The sequence below is a fragment of the Arachis ipaensis genome, chromosome B07 (assembly GCF_000816755.2).
Source record: "Arachis ipaensis cultivar K30076 chromosome B07, Araip1.1, whole genome shotgun sequence".
Lineage (NCBI taxonomy): Eukaryota > Viridiplantae > Streptophyta > Magnoliopsida > Fabales > Fabaceae > Arachis > Arachis ipaensis.
In genome coordinates, this window is record NC_029791.2 from 43,769,772 (window position 1) to 43,785,358 (window position 15,587).

At 33.0% G+C, this 15,587-nt stretch overlaps 1 long non-coding RNA gene across 5 annotated transcripts; it reads left to right on the forward strand.

The window, feature by feature from the left end:
* On the forward strand, positions 1,735 to 7,040 carry LOC107609886. 5 transcript variants are annotated; one of them, XR_002351477.1, is made up of 4 exons: positions 1,735 to 1,981; positions 2,864 to 3,006; positions 6,413 to 6,607; positions 6,709 to 7,040. It is a non-coding gene; the product is annotated as an uncharacterized LOC107609886 (long non-coding RNA). The 5 variants fall into 5 exon arrangements; XR_002351480.1 differs by having other exon boundaries at positions 6,788 to 7,039; XR_001613306.2 differs by having other exon boundaries at positions 6,471 to 6,607; positions 6,709 to 7,039.

Below are 15,587 nucleotides of genomic sequence, written 5' to 3' on the forward strand. Positions count from 1 at the left end.
TAGAGTTATAGTACTATATTTTTGCTATACAAAATTTTGAATTAGATCTAGCATTTTCTTTTTTATTAACTATTTTTGGTGAGGTTTTCTATTCACATTTTTTATTCTCAATTTCTCATCCACATCATGTCGCTCCCAAACTAGCGGACATCGCACCCACCATTGCCTGCCATCACTAGACAGCGCCTAAATCATATTATATGAAAGATTATATTGCCTGTTTCCATATTTAAAATCTTGGTTTAACTCTGCAAGGTTTCACTTTTTCTAATTTGCGATGGTTTTTGATTCCTACAAAATGTGTTACAATGGTTCAAAAAACTAACCCAGTTTTGAATCTAGATATTAGATTGCGATGATTTTAAAAAAATTGCTATTACTTGATGAGGAAAATGTTGTGGCGATTTTTTTTCTCTCGCAATTTGCAATAGTCTTTTGAATATTATTATGGTTTTATACCCATATAAAGTGCGGAGGTTTGATCAAATTTATGACGGTTTTTAAACGGTGCAAATTACTCATCTCTCAAAAAAATGTTGCTTTGTGGGAGTTGTAACCACCACAATCTGGATGATGCATAATAAAAAGAAAAAAGGATAAATAGGTTCCTGACTTTTTAAATTTTTTACGACTACATCCCTAACAAAATTTAAATACAAAAAGATCCCTGACTTTTACAAACAGAAGACAATTTCATCCTTCCGTTTATTTGCCTCTCACAAATCAAACGAAACAAGCGAACGTGGTTGTAACATTGTTCAGGTATCCGTTACGATGTCTTGTTAGAAGGAGGCTAAAGTTTGCAAGACAAAAAGGTCCCTGGTGATAAAGATGATGTCATTTCGAATGCTAGCCCTAATGAGATTTAAATTGGGTTGTCTGAAGCAGCCCATGAAGTAGTTGATCATAGTTGTTCATGGTGGTGTTGCTTATATTGATAGCTAGTGGTGGAGGCTCATCAAGCACAAGACAAATCAAAGGTGGAGGTGGCACACGACAGGAATGCTGGGTTGGAAATGCGATCCCAAGTTCGGTGCAAGCTGGGGATGAGAAAGATGGCGTTGTCTGATGCATGAGCATCTTTAGTTGTTAAAAGTTATTTGATACGGATTTTTCAAATACCACAACTTACCGGCAAGTGTACCGGGTCAAACTAAGTAATAAACTCAAGTGAGTGAGTGTCGATCCCACGAGGATCAACGGATTAAGCAAACAATGGTCAGTTGATTATTCTAGTCAGACAATCAATAATAAGGATTTCAATAACAAATAACATAAAAATAGAGAATTAAGCAAGAGCAAACTAAAATAGGTTAAGAAAATAATACGATAAAAATAATTAAGGTGTTAGAGATATTCAAATTTTTGGATTAACAATTCTTATCAACTATTTCAATCATGCAAAGATTCAACTCACTACTAGAAAATTAGTTATTACAGACAGATATTTCCGACGGATTTTATCCCACGAAAATTCAGACGAAATTTCAGAGGGACTTTTTTTGTCAGAAAACAAAAAAAAATGAATTAGCATAAACTACAGACAGAAAAGAGAATCCTCAAAAATTCTGTCAGAAAAATTAATTTTTTTCGTGGGAAATAGTTACAGACAAAAAATCCGTCTATAATTAAATGGACAAAAACACTGTATTTTATTAAATTATTACAGACGAAAAATCTGTCTGTAATTTAAAATTTTTTATCGGAAATATTGAGTTAAACCTAACTCAGATCCTACCCTCTCGATCCATTCACACTCCAAACAAGTGAAGAGCTTCTTACTCTCTCCGTCCACGCTCTCTCCATCGCAGGAGCTTCTTTCACCGCCGCCGCTCTCTCCATCGCTCCGTCCACGATCTCATCACTGACCTCAGATATGGCTTAAGGAATCGAAACCATTACACACTAAACAAACCAACAAACCCTAGCAACAACATTATCAATCTTACTCTCACAACCATTTGCAACCATTAGCTTTCAGGTGAGGTTCATTCCTTTTTCTCTTTTTCTTATTCCCTCTATTTTCGCTTTCTCCTGATTTTGGCTACCCCAATCTGTTATTTCCCTTTTTTATTTTTATTTCGTTCCTTATTTGTTTTTTCCACTTTTCACTCTCTTCAATTCTTTGGGCAATTTCTCTTTTAATTCCTTATTTCTCTGCATTCCTCTTTAATTAATTTGGGATCAAAGTGTTGGTTCCTTCAAAGGAATTTCTCTATTTCTAACATAAATATTTGTTCTGTTTTGCTTCAAAGAATTTTGTTTCACTGATGGTCTTGCTTCAACATTGGAAGTAAAATATAGTGAAATAGAAGTGAGAGGGTGATGAGTAGTAAAAAATGGCTGCAAATAATGAACGAGGATATAGGTAGGTAGCTAGCTAGAGTTTGATTAGATTATCTCTCTCTTTATCTCTTCTCTTTCATTTATTTTGTTCACTATAATTGTTAGTAGTTATAGCCATCCTCCATTTGATTAGAGACCCACATATAGGTTTCTCCCTCTCTTGTTACACGTGCAACGAAAGAACTAGAGTATTGAAAAAGTGGTAGTTATACATTTAAATTGATTTGTGTACATGTATCTTTCATCGTGGCTTCCACTTTTATCTTGAGATCGCTGATTTTCTGTTTCTTGTCATTATTTATTTGATGCTAAATATTGACTTCCTCGTCAACTTCTCACTTGCAGAATTATAGAAGGGTCAATTAGTTGCCGTTAAAGGAATGAATTCACAGCTTTAATTTTTGTCAAACACTAAACAAAGCAATAATTTTTTTGGAAGAACTTAGAAAATTATAATAGTACTGGGATAAGATTTATTTATTTATTTTTTTCTGAAGTAAATGATTTTTGGATTTAGATTGAAGATGATTTGAAAGGGTAAAAGTAGGAGGAGGTGAGCATTTATCAGCTTTGCTGGTTGGTGAAATAAGACCTACAGTTCAAGATCCTTCTCTCATCAAGGTCCCCCACGGTCATTAATTGAAGCTTAAAAACAAAAAGGTAAACAAAAATAACCTTCCTGCCCCCAAAACACACACACATCATGACTCATGAATATTATTGATCAATTTACTAAAATTATTGTTTTGATAGGAATGAGTTTCAGATAAGTTTGGCAAATTTGCTAAGAGAAAGTTATTTGATTTTCTCTTTTTTATTTTTTATTTTTTTGTTGATAATTGATAATCAACAATTAATTAATGCTGGAGAAACATTGACTATGCTGTCAGAGTCAGAAGTTTTTGAACCTTCTGAAGTCATAGCTGAGAGTGATCCATGGACAACTGATTAGGTGTCCTGTTGGAATGTCTCCATATATTAAAAAATTTTGGTGTTATAGGGAAGTAGGGAACAATGCATACAGAAACGGGAGTGGAAAGGGAGAGATTGTCACATTGGTAATTTAATTGTGTTGAAGGGAATTTTGCAATCTTCTGAAACTTTAAATGGCTTAATGGAATGTATGGTATACAATAGGCTTTGGCTTTTGAGGATGAATCAGATCCAGTTTTTATGGGTGGGAATACATAGGATGTGTCATGTTTAGTTGAATGGCACGGATTATTTTAAGAATTTAGTTAAAACTTAAATGGAATTGTATTTAGATTTACAATATTTGGATGAAATTGCTTATGTTTGACACGAATTTAATGACCTATATGGTTAGAATTTCATTAAACATTTTGGGCTTCTCTGGTGGGCGACTTTTCTTTTTCTATTAACAGAACGAAATACAACTAGGTTCTAGTGAGTAGGGTTCATCGTTTAACGGTTTTTACTAAACATATAAAGCATGTTCACTTTGTCTGTCCTTTATTTATTTGAGAAAGGTTTCTCTCTATCTCTTCTCTATCTTACTAATAAAACACATTAGATTCATCAATAATGTATGTAATAAAACAGATCTATATATCATAAAAGATTCAGAGTTCTCTGTGTTGATTTATTTGCAACCACCATGGACATGCTATACTTTTATTTTTTTTGTAAATAAAGTTTAGGTGGATTTGCCACAGTTCAGTCTATTAAAAGTAGGGTATGTCCCTAAGTTCAATGATTGCTTGTAAAAGTACTTAGTTATATGTTATCTCCCAAAGGATTCCATATAGTAGGAAAGAGGACTTGAGTTCACATTCTTATCAAGTCATCATGTGATTCTGAAGTAATATTTACTTCCTATGACCACTAATGGTACCAGTAAAATGTGATAATTGTGTTTTGAAATATATCTACATATATTATATCTCTGTGAGCTTCAGCTCACATGCTTCTTGCCATGAACGAACTTAGTTAAAATAGTTGTTTCTTTCAGTTTGATCATAGATATGAATGTGTAACTCTGAAGTTCATAGAGATGTTATATTTCTAAATGGCTCCCTCAGGAGATAAGGATTTACATAATGTAAAAGGAAGAATAGAGAGTCTACAGAAAATTAGTCCTAAACAAATTTAGATATTGGGAAGGACCGGCATATTATTATTATGGATGTTTTGACAAAAATAACCACATCATCATCCAAGCTTAACGGTGAATATGCAGAGAATAGAAAACTAGAATTCCATGTGATCAAGAGGATCCTTTAAAAATTACAAGGATTTTACATGACAAAAAAGAAAGGTTCTGAATAACACACGACTTCATCTGATCAGCGTCTTGCTTAAGGTATTAAGAAATTGTGGTTTTCATTGAGAAGATGAAACTTGCTTCTTGTTTTTTCTTTCTTAAATATTATTGGAAGCAAAACTTAAATGGAATTGTATTTAGATTTACAATATTTGGATGAAATTGCTTATGTTTGACACGAATTTAATGACCTATATGGTTAGAATTTCATTAAACATTTTGGGCTTCTCTGGTGGGCGACTTTTCTTTTTCTATTAACAGAACGAAATACAACTAGGTTCTAGTGAGTAGGGTTCATCGTTTAACGGTTTTTACTAAACATATAAAGCATGTTCACTTTGTCTGTCCTTTATTTATTTGAGAAAGGTTTCTCTCTATCTCTTCTCTATCTTACTAATAAAACACATTAGATTCATCAATAATGTATGTAATAAAACAGATCTATATATCATAAAAGATTCAGAGTTCTCTGTGTTGATTTATTTGCAACCACCATGGACATGCTATACTTTTATTTTTTTTGTAAATAAAGTTTAGGTGGATTTGCCACAGTTCAGTCTATTAAAAGTAGGGTATGTCCCTAAGTTCAATGATTGCTTGTAAAAGTACTTAGTTATATGTTATCTCCCAAAGGATTCCATATAGTAGGAAAGAGGACTTGAGTTCACATTCTTATCAAGTCATCATGTGATTCTGAAGTAATATTTACTTCCTATGACCACTAATGGTACCAGTAAAATGTGATAATTGTGTTTTGAAATATATCTACATATATTATATCTCTGTGAGCTTCAGCTCACATGCTTCTTGCCATGAACGAACTTAGTTAAAATAGTTGTTTCTTTCAGTTTGATCATAGATATGAATGTGTAACTCTGAAGTTCATAGAGATGTTATATTTCTAAATGGCTCCCTCAGGAGATAAGGATTTACATAATGTAAAAGGAAGAATAGAGAGTCTACAGAAAATTAGTCCTAAACAAATTTAGATATTGGGAAGGACCGGCATATTATTATTATGGATGTTTTGACAAAAATAACCACATCATCATCCAAGCTTAACGGTGAATATGCAGAGAATAGAAAACTAGAATTCCATGTGATCAAGAGGATCCTTTAAAAATTACAAGGATTTTACATGACAAAAAAGAAAGGTTCTGAATAACACACGACTTCATCTGATCAGCGTCTTGCTTAAGGTATTAAGAAATTGTGGTTTTCATTGAGAAGATGAAACTTGCTTCTTGTTTTTTCTTTCTTAAATATTATTGGAAGCATTTTAATCTTTAACGAGCACTTGTTGCCAAAGCCAACAACATAAACTATGAAACTCTTGAAGTTGAAATCGATTTAGAAGTTTCAAACAAATTATGAATTGCTTCACCATGTATGCTAAACCTAACATCTCATCAGTGAAACTAGAAACTAAACCAGAATCATCAGGGTGAAGCTGCTCAGGTCAAGAAATCCTATTAACTTCTCCATGTTTATTTTACACGCATCATCACTCTTATCAGTAAACAGGCACTCCTACTCTCCCAGGCTTGGATTCTTCCCCCCAACCCACCCTCTTCCCGGGACTCTCTTCTTTCCCGCAGCATCCTTCTCTCTTTGCTCATTCCGCTGCTTCATCGGCTCCTTCACCTCACTCTTTTCTTTGCATTCTCATATTGTAAATTTGTGATATCAAATCAGTGATTCTGAGAGTTTCATTTATAACACAAAATGAATTGGTTTTTTCCTCACTGAAATCATCTGATTTTGTACTTGTTTGAATTGAAGATGCATGGATAAGATCTTACTGAACATTGTTAAAATGAGATTGATTTTGGTATATTAGTGCGAGCACTGGTATCAACAACATACTACCCACAAGTAAAGTGCTGCCACAGAAATTAGAAGGAGGATGCCAAATTTCTCAGATAACTGGCCCTGTTACAGCTGCTAGAGATACCGTGACAACAGCAGATCGGAAAAGTGAGTTAACTGCTCTTTCTCCGCTTCCTTTATTGTTAGTTTGTTTGATTAGTTTGACATTTAATTTGTTTAACATGCTTATATGCTAAAGTTATTTCCAGTTGTGTAGGTTCTTTCTTTTCTCAGTTTAATGATCCAAAATGATGAATGATTCACAAGTTTGCATGTGGCTTATGTTAGCTATTATGAGAAGGTTAGAGCGTCAAGTAGTTCTACTACAGTTCCACTACCACTGCTACTGCCGCCACCCTCAATCTCTTCGGATGAGGACTATGATGATGATGAGGATGAAGATGACACTGAAGACTATAGCTGATAGTTTTAGCATGGTTGAATAATAATATACTAGGAATTATAGTTGATGATCAATACACTTTGAATTATAGTACTTTTCTTTTAGTTTGATAATACGATGAATTTGTTTATTTTTTGAAATATTATAAATATTTGAATACAAATTAGATACAAATTTGTATTAAATTTATATTTATTTTGTATGAAAATAAGTTTCTTTTGTAATTGGAAAAATCTAAAAAAAAATTCTATTTTACCTTACTGAGGGATTTACAGACGGATTTTCTGTCTGTATTCAGAGTGTGAGATGATTTTTCAAGGTCCAAATTACAGACGAAAAATCTGTCGAAAAATCTGTTGCCAATTACCGATGGAAAATCCGTTGAAAAATCTGTCTATAATTACAGACGAAAAATTCGTCGGAAAATTCGTCTGTAATTACCGACAAAAAATTCATCGGAAAGTTCGACGTTTTAGGAAAATGGATGGAGAGTTTACCGAGAGAAAATTCTTCGGTAACAGGTAAAAATCCGTCGGTAATTTTCCAACGGAAAAAAATCTGTCGGTAAATAATTTTCGATGAGGCTTTTATAGAGGGACAAAATTCGTCGGTAACCAAAAATCCGTTTGTAATAAAGACTAAATATGTCTGTAAATCTGTCTGTATTAATTCATTTTCTAGTTGTGACTCATGGAAAACCTTAAGTGATTAAATCCTAATTCCTTAGTGATCTAATCTCCTCTAACCAAATTAACCGCCAATTCCTTTGTCACTTAATTTAAATTAGAAGTTTAAGTCCAAGTTCTAGTTTTTAAGCCACACAAATCCTAAGAACCCAAAAATAAGACGATTATATGTCACGTATCGCGTTAAATCCAGATAATTAGAGAATGATGAGGAATTGATTTCAAGCTATAATTCCAGTAATATAACTTTTCCAATACTTAAAAGGAATTCAAATAGAAAAAGAGTTATCTTCCAATATACTCTAATCCCTAGGATGAAGAACAAAATCAATCCTTGAATATAAATTAGTGCATTAATTAAGAGTAGAATGATATTAAAATAAATGGAGCTCCTAACTTTAACAAAGGAGGTTTAGCTGCTCATGGCTCACAGAAAAACCTAGAGTAAAAAGTGTAAAAGTGCAGAATCAGGAAGAAGAAAAAGAAGACATGGAGCCCGAAGGGCTGAATTTTTTCTCCTTTTATATCTAATCCTAATTGATACAAAATTAAAATTCTAAAACCTAATAATATATTTTCTAAATTTAAAAATTAAATAAAAACTAAAATAAGCCATTCGAGGAGTTGCTAGACACGAGCCTGGCAAAAACGTCAAGCAGTGGCGTTTAGCGCCACCAAATAAAAAGCTTCTCCACTTGAAAACAAGGGCCTGGCGCTAAATGCCAAGCAATGGCATTCAGCGTCACTAAACAGAATGCATCCCACAAATTACGAGGTCCTTGGCGTTAAACTCCGAGTCGTGGCGTTTAGCGTTGTGATGCTAGAGAGAAAGCATAAACTATTATATATTGTTGGAAAGCTCTAGAGGTTGGCTTTCCAATGCCACTAAAACTGTATCATTTATAACTCTATAGCTTAAGTTATGCTCGTTGGAGTGTGAAGAGGTCAGAGTTGACAACATCCACGAATTCTCCTTGCACTTGTCCTCAATTCTTGGTTCCCCTTGTGCTTTTGCTTATCTTTTTCTAAAATTTTCTACAATAATCAAGAAACCAAGGAAATTAAATTACTAATAGAATATCCTTGAAAATCCAATAATTATCAAGCAAAAGTCATAACGTTTCTATAAGAATTGCCTAAGAAAAGTACTTAAAATGTTCATGCATCACAACACCAAACTTAAGCTCTTGCTTGTCCTCAAGCAAGTAAAGAATCATGGCTTAGTCATCAAACTTTTCAATCTTAAAATGGAAGGGTGAATGGTTTTAATTCAAATGAGTTTGGTTAGTCGTTTCACTTTTGCATAATTCAACACCATTGGTTATAATCTTTCAAGGCCTCTGTCCGAATTAGATTATAGAATCCTTCCTTGAATCATCACCATGAAGCAAGCTTATTTGCTTTCCTTCCATATCTTATTTTCTTTGGGTGCTTTGTACCTTGAGCCTAGTGATAAGAGGATATTTTATACATTTTATGACATTATTTTCATATAGTTTTTGTTATGTTTTATTTAAGTTTTATCAAGTTTTCATAGGTTTTAGTGCAAAATTGAAATTTTTGGATTCTACTTTGAGTTTGTGTGATTTTATGCAATTTCAGGTATTTTCTGGCTGAAATTGAGGAGCTGGAGCAAAAGTCTGATTCAAAGGCAGAGAAAGCACTATAGATGTAGTAAGGATCTGACCTCTGTGAACTCAAAAGAGCTTTTCTGGAGCTACACAAGTCCAAATGGTGTGCTATCAATGGTTATGGAAAGTTAACATCCAGGGCTTTCCAAAAATATATAATAGTCCATATTTTTGCTTCAGAATTGGAGACTCAAAACTTGTGTTCAATGCCAGCTATCTACCCCAGTCCTGGCGTCCAACGCCCACAAGGAGGTGACCAGCGTCCAACGCCCAAAAGGGGGGCCCTAGCCAGTGTTTAACGCCCCTAGGGAGTCCTAGCACGTGGCTTACTCTCTTGCTCAGCCCAAACACTTACCAAGTGAGCCCTAGAAGTGAATTTTCACACCAATATAGTAGTTTATCATATTTCTGTAATCCTTAGTCATTAGGTTAGTATATATAGGAGAAGATCACCCTTTTTTAGGATCTTCTTCCGCCACTTTACATGTTTTTACATTGTTCTATGTACAGTATAAACCACTAAACCTCCTAGGTTAAGGGGAGGAGCTCTACTGAATTTCATGGATTAATAAAAGTATTACTGTTCTATCTCAATTCGTGTTTGATTCTTTATTCTGAGATGTATCTTCGTTCCTAAACCTTATGAATGAGTTGAACTGGCACAAGGTTATCTCTATTCTACATGGGTTCAGCGAGCGTCTTTCATCGGATATCAATGAACCACTAGCTTGATTATACATCTCTTAGACGGCTAATCCACGACTTCGTTGGGGACTTCTCGAGACACCAGTTCAGCCGAGGTATGGGGAGATTAGGGTCTTTGTGGTAAAGGCTAGAATCAAAGGCGCAACATTCTCTCATCCAAAAGATTCGACCTTGTCTGTGGTATTTTGAGTAGGATCATCAAGGGAAATGGACTGCAAGAGCTTCATCCTCATTCAGACTGGATCCGCACTAACCCTGGTGTTCAACCTAGAGGAGAATCGACGACCTCTCAAGAAAGGAGTTGATCACATACAGCCTGCCATAGAAGAAATCATTCACAGTTGGCGTAGACAGTGGGACCGAATTAATCCAGAAGAATAAAGCACCTCTGAAGCTTTAACCATCTTCTAATCATTGAATTCACCTTTAATTGAGTAACGTTATCTTTATTTTACTTTTATGCGCTTTAAATAAACAAACAACTTTTCTATCCGCCTGACTAAGATCTACAAAATAACCACAGCTTGATTCAAGCCAACAATTCTCGTGGGATTGACCCTGACTCACTCAGGTATTACTTGGACGTCCCAGTGAACTTGCTGGTTCAGTTGTGCGAAGTGTAATTCCGCGCATCAAGTTTTTGGCGCTGTTGCCGGGGATCGTTTGAGTTTGAACAAACTAATGGATTATTTTGTTGCTTAGATTAGGTACTTTTTAATTTTGTTTGAGTCTTTTATTTCCCTTTTTCGAAAAAATAAAAAAAAACTTTTCAGAAAAGCAAAGATTTTTTAGTCCTTTTGTTTTCTTTTCAAAAAATTTTCAAAACCTTGTCTTTTCTTTTTGATCTTTATCTTTTCTTTTGTTTGTGTCTTTTGTTTTCTTTTCAAAAACTTTTTCAAAACCTTTTCTGTTTTTGGCTATGTATTTTCTTTTAATTTTTTTTACTTTGAGTCTTACCTATTTCTTGTTTTCTTTTTCAAAAATTTTTCAAAACCTTTTCTTTTCTTTAGTAATCTTTGTCTTTTGTTTGACTCTTGTGTCAATCTTTAAGTTTGGTGTCCCATCTGTTTTTATCCTCTTCTTTAAATTTTTGAAGGTGTTCTTATTTTCCTTTCTTCATATTCAAATTATTCTTGGTCATTTTCCTTGTTTGATTTCAAAAAATTTAAGTTTGGTGTCTATTTGTGTTTTCTTGCTTTTTTCGAAAAATTTGAATCCTTGATCCTAAAAATTTTAAGTTTGGTGTCTCTTTGGTGTTTCTTGATTTTTCTCTCCTTTAATTTTTCGAAAAGTGTTCTTGAGTGTTCTTCATTGTGTTGAATTGTTCTTGGTATTTTTCTTTGTTTGATCTTAAAATTTTTAAGTTTAGTGTCTTTTTGTATTTTTTCTCCAAAATTTTCGAAAATTATAGCCTTTAATTTCAAAATTTTTAAATTTGGTGTCTCTTGGTTATTTTTCTCTTTCTTCATTAATTCAAAAAATCAAAAAAATATCTTTTCTATCTTTATGTCAAAATATTTTCAAAAATCTTAACAAAAATTTCAAATTTTAATTTCAAATTATTATCTTATCTTATCTTAATTTCAAAAATCAAATTTCAAATCTTATCTTTATATATCTTATCATATCTTTCTTTTAATTTGATTCTATCTTATCTTATCTTTCTTTTAAAATTTAAAATTCAAAACTTTTTCAAATCTTTATCTTATCTTTTGTTATCTTCCATTTAATTTCAAATCATTATCTTATCTTATCTTAATTTTAAATTTCAAATCTTTTCAAAAATCAAATCTTTATCTTATCTTACTTCAATTTCAAAATTTAAATTTCAAATTGTTATCTTATCTTAATTCAAATTCAATTTTCAAAATTCAAAATTTAAAATTCAAAATTCAAAATTCAAAATTTAAGTTTTCAAAATTCAAAATTCAAATTTTAAATTTCAAATTTCAAAATTTTCAAATTTCAAATTTTAAAATCAAATCTTTTTTAAAATTCAAATTTCAAATCTTATCTTTTCAAATCTTTTTCAAATCTTTGTCATATCTTTTTAAAATCTTTTTCAAAATCTTTTCAAATCATATCTTATCTTGTTGACTTATTCTTTCAAATCTTAATCTTTGTTTGACTTTCTTTTTAAATTCAAATTTCAATCTTCAAATTTTCAAAATCAAATCTTTTGCTTTACTTTCAAATCTTGTTGATTAGTTATTTACTTATGTTATTCTCTTTTCTACTCTTCTTTCTCTTTCCTTTTTTTCAAAACCTCCTAACTAATTCCTCTCTCTTCCTTTTCGAATATTCTTACCTCTTTCTCTCTCTCTTCTATTTTCGAAAATCATCTACTTCTTTCTCTCTCCTCTTTTTCGAAAACCACCTTTAAAATGGTCAAATCTTTTTAATTAATTAGCTGATGAGCGGTTAATTTATACGCTTTTTGGCATTATTTTTAGTATGTTTTTAGTAGAATCTAGTTACTTTTAGGGATATTTTCATTAGTTTTTATGTTAAATTCACATTTCTAGACTTGACTATGAGTTTGTGTGTTTTTCTGTGATTTCAGGTATTTTCTGGCTGAAATTGAGGAACTTGAGCAAAAATCAGATTCAGATGTTGAAGAAGGACTGCTGATGCTGTTGGATTCTGACCTCCCTGCACGCAAAATGGATTTTCTGGAGCTACAGAACTCAAAATGGCGCGCTTCCAATTGCGTTGGAAAGTAGACATCCAGGGCTTTCCAGCAATATATAATAGTCCATACTTTGCTCGAGTTTAGATGATGCAAACTGGCGTTCAATGCCAGCTCTCTGCCCAATTCTGGCGTCTAGCGCCAGAAACAAGTTGCAAAGTGGAGTTCAACACCCAAAATGGCACAAAAGCTGGCGTTCAATTCCAAGAATGACCTCTCCACGTGTAGACTTCAAGCTCATCCCAAGCACACACCAAGTGGGCCCCGGAAGTGGATTTATGCATGAATTACTTACTTCTGTAAACCCTAGTGACTAGTTTATTATAAATAGAACTTTTTATCATTGTATTCGTAGTCTTGGTTACACCGGTTCCCCTCTGGGGCCGAGACCAATGAACTCCATTATCACTTATGTATTTTCAACGGTAGAGTTTCTACACCCCATAGATTAAGGTGTGGAGCTCTGTTGTTCCTCAAAGATTAATGCAAAGTACTACTGTTTTTCTATTCAATTCAACTTATTCCGCTTCTAAGATATTCATTCGCTCTTCAACCTGAATGTGATGAACGTGACAATCATCATCATTCCCTATGAACGCGTGCCTGACAACCACTTCCGTTCTACCTTCGACTGAATGAGTATCTCTTAGATCTCTTAATCAGAATCTTCGTGGTATAAGCTAGATTGATGGCGGCATTCATGAGAGTCCGGAAAGTCTAAACCTTGTCCGTGGTATTCCGAGTAGGACTCTGGGATTGAATGACTGTGACGAACTTCAAACTCGCACGTGCTGGGCATAGTGACAGACGCAAAAGGATAGTAAATTCTATTCCAGTATGATCGAGAACCTCTAAGATGATTAGCCATGCAGTGACAGCGCATCGGACCATTTTCACAGAGAGGAATAGGATGCAGCCATCGACAAGGGTGATGCCTCCAGACGATTAGCCGTGCTGTGACAGAGCATTTGGACCATTTTCCCGAGAGGATTGAAAGTAGCCATTAGCACCGGTGACATCCTTACAAAAAGCCAACCATAGAAAGGAGTAAGACTGATTGGATGTAGACAGCAGGAAAACAGAGGTTCAGAGGAACGAAAGCATCTCTTTGCACTTATCTGAAATTCTTACCAATGATTTACATAAGTATTTCTATCCTTATTATATTATCTATTTTCGAAAACTTCATAACTATTTTATATCCGCCTGACTGAGATTTACAAGGTGACCATAGCTTGCTTCATACCAACAATCTCCGTTGGATCGACCCTTACTCACATAAGGTTTATTACTTGGACGACCCAGTGCACTTGCTGGTTAGTTGTATCGAAGTTATGACAAATTATGAATTGAGATTAGAGCACCAAGCCTTTGGAGCCATTACCAGAGATCACAATTTCGTGCACCAAGTTTTTGGCGCCGTTGCTGGGGATTGTTCGAGTTTGGACAATTGACGGTTCATCCTGTTGCTCAGATTAGGTAATTTTCTTCTTATTTTGTTTTCAAAAAGTTTTCAAAAATCTTTCAAAAATCTCTCCTTTGTTTTCGAAAAATTTTTTAAAATAAAAATGTTTTCAAAAATATATTTTTCTTCAGAGTTTTTAAGAATGAATTCTAGTGTTTCATAAAGCATGTCGAAGCCTGGCTGGCTGTAAAGCCATGTCTAAATTCTTTTGGACTGAGGTTTCACTTATACTCAAGAGAAGAGCTTCTTTGTCTTTCTTAGCAAATTAGCTGATGCATGTAATTACATACTAAAGCTTGGCTGGCTATTAAGCCATGCCTGACCCTTTGATTGGAGCTTTAGACTAAAGAGCATAAGATTCCTGGAATTCATATTAAAAATTTTGGAATCCTTATTTTCCTTTTTCAAAATAATTTTTGAAAAAATCCAAAAAAATTAGAAAATCATAAAAAATAAAAAAAAAAATTTTGTGTTTCTTGTTTGAGTCATGTGTCATGTTATAAGCTTGGTGTCAATTGCATATTCATCTTGCATTTTTCGAAAATTCATGCATTCATGGTGTTCTTCATGATCTTCAAGTTGTTCTTGGTAAGTCTTCTTGTTTGATCTTGATGCTTTCTTGTTTTGTGTTGTATGGTGTTTTTCATATGCATTCTTGAATTCTTAGTGCCTAAGCATTAAAGATTTCTAAGTTTGGTGTCTTGCATATTTTCTTTGCATTAAATATTTCAAAAGTATGTTCTTGATGTTCATCATGATCTTCATAGTGTTCTTGGTGTTCATCTTGACATTCATAGCATTCTTGCATGCATCACATGTTTTGATCTAAAATTCTCATGCATTGCATCATTTTCATGTTTCTCTCCCCCATCATTAAAAATTCAAAAATCAAAAAAATATCTTTCCCTTTTTCTCTCTTAAAATTTCGAAAATTAGATTTGACTTTTTCAAAAATTTTTAAAAATCTAGTTGTTTTTATGAGTCAAATCAAATTTTCAATTTAAAAATCTCATCTTTTTCAAAATCTTTTTCAAAAATAAAATCTTTTTCATTTTTCTTAGTTATTTTCGAAAAGTATAAAAATGTTTTTCAAAAATCTTTTTCTTATCTTTATCACATAATTTTCGAAAATAACATCACCAATTAATGTTTTGATTCAAAAATTGCAAGTTTGTTACTTACTTGTTAAGAAAGATTCAAACTTTAAGTTCTAGAATCATATCTTGTGATTTCTTGTGAATCAAGTTATTAATTGTGATTTTAAAAATCAAATCTTTTTCAAAACTAATTTCAATCATATCTTTTCAAAAATATCTTCTCATCATATCTTTTTCAAAAAGTTGATTTCAAAATATCTTTTCTAACTTCTTATCTTCTTATCTTTTCAAAATTGATTTTCAAAATTTGTTTCAACTAACTAACTAACTTTTTGTTTGTTTCTTACCTTTTTCAAAACTACCTAACTAACTCTCTCTCTCTAATGTTCGAAAATATCTCCCTCTTTTTCAA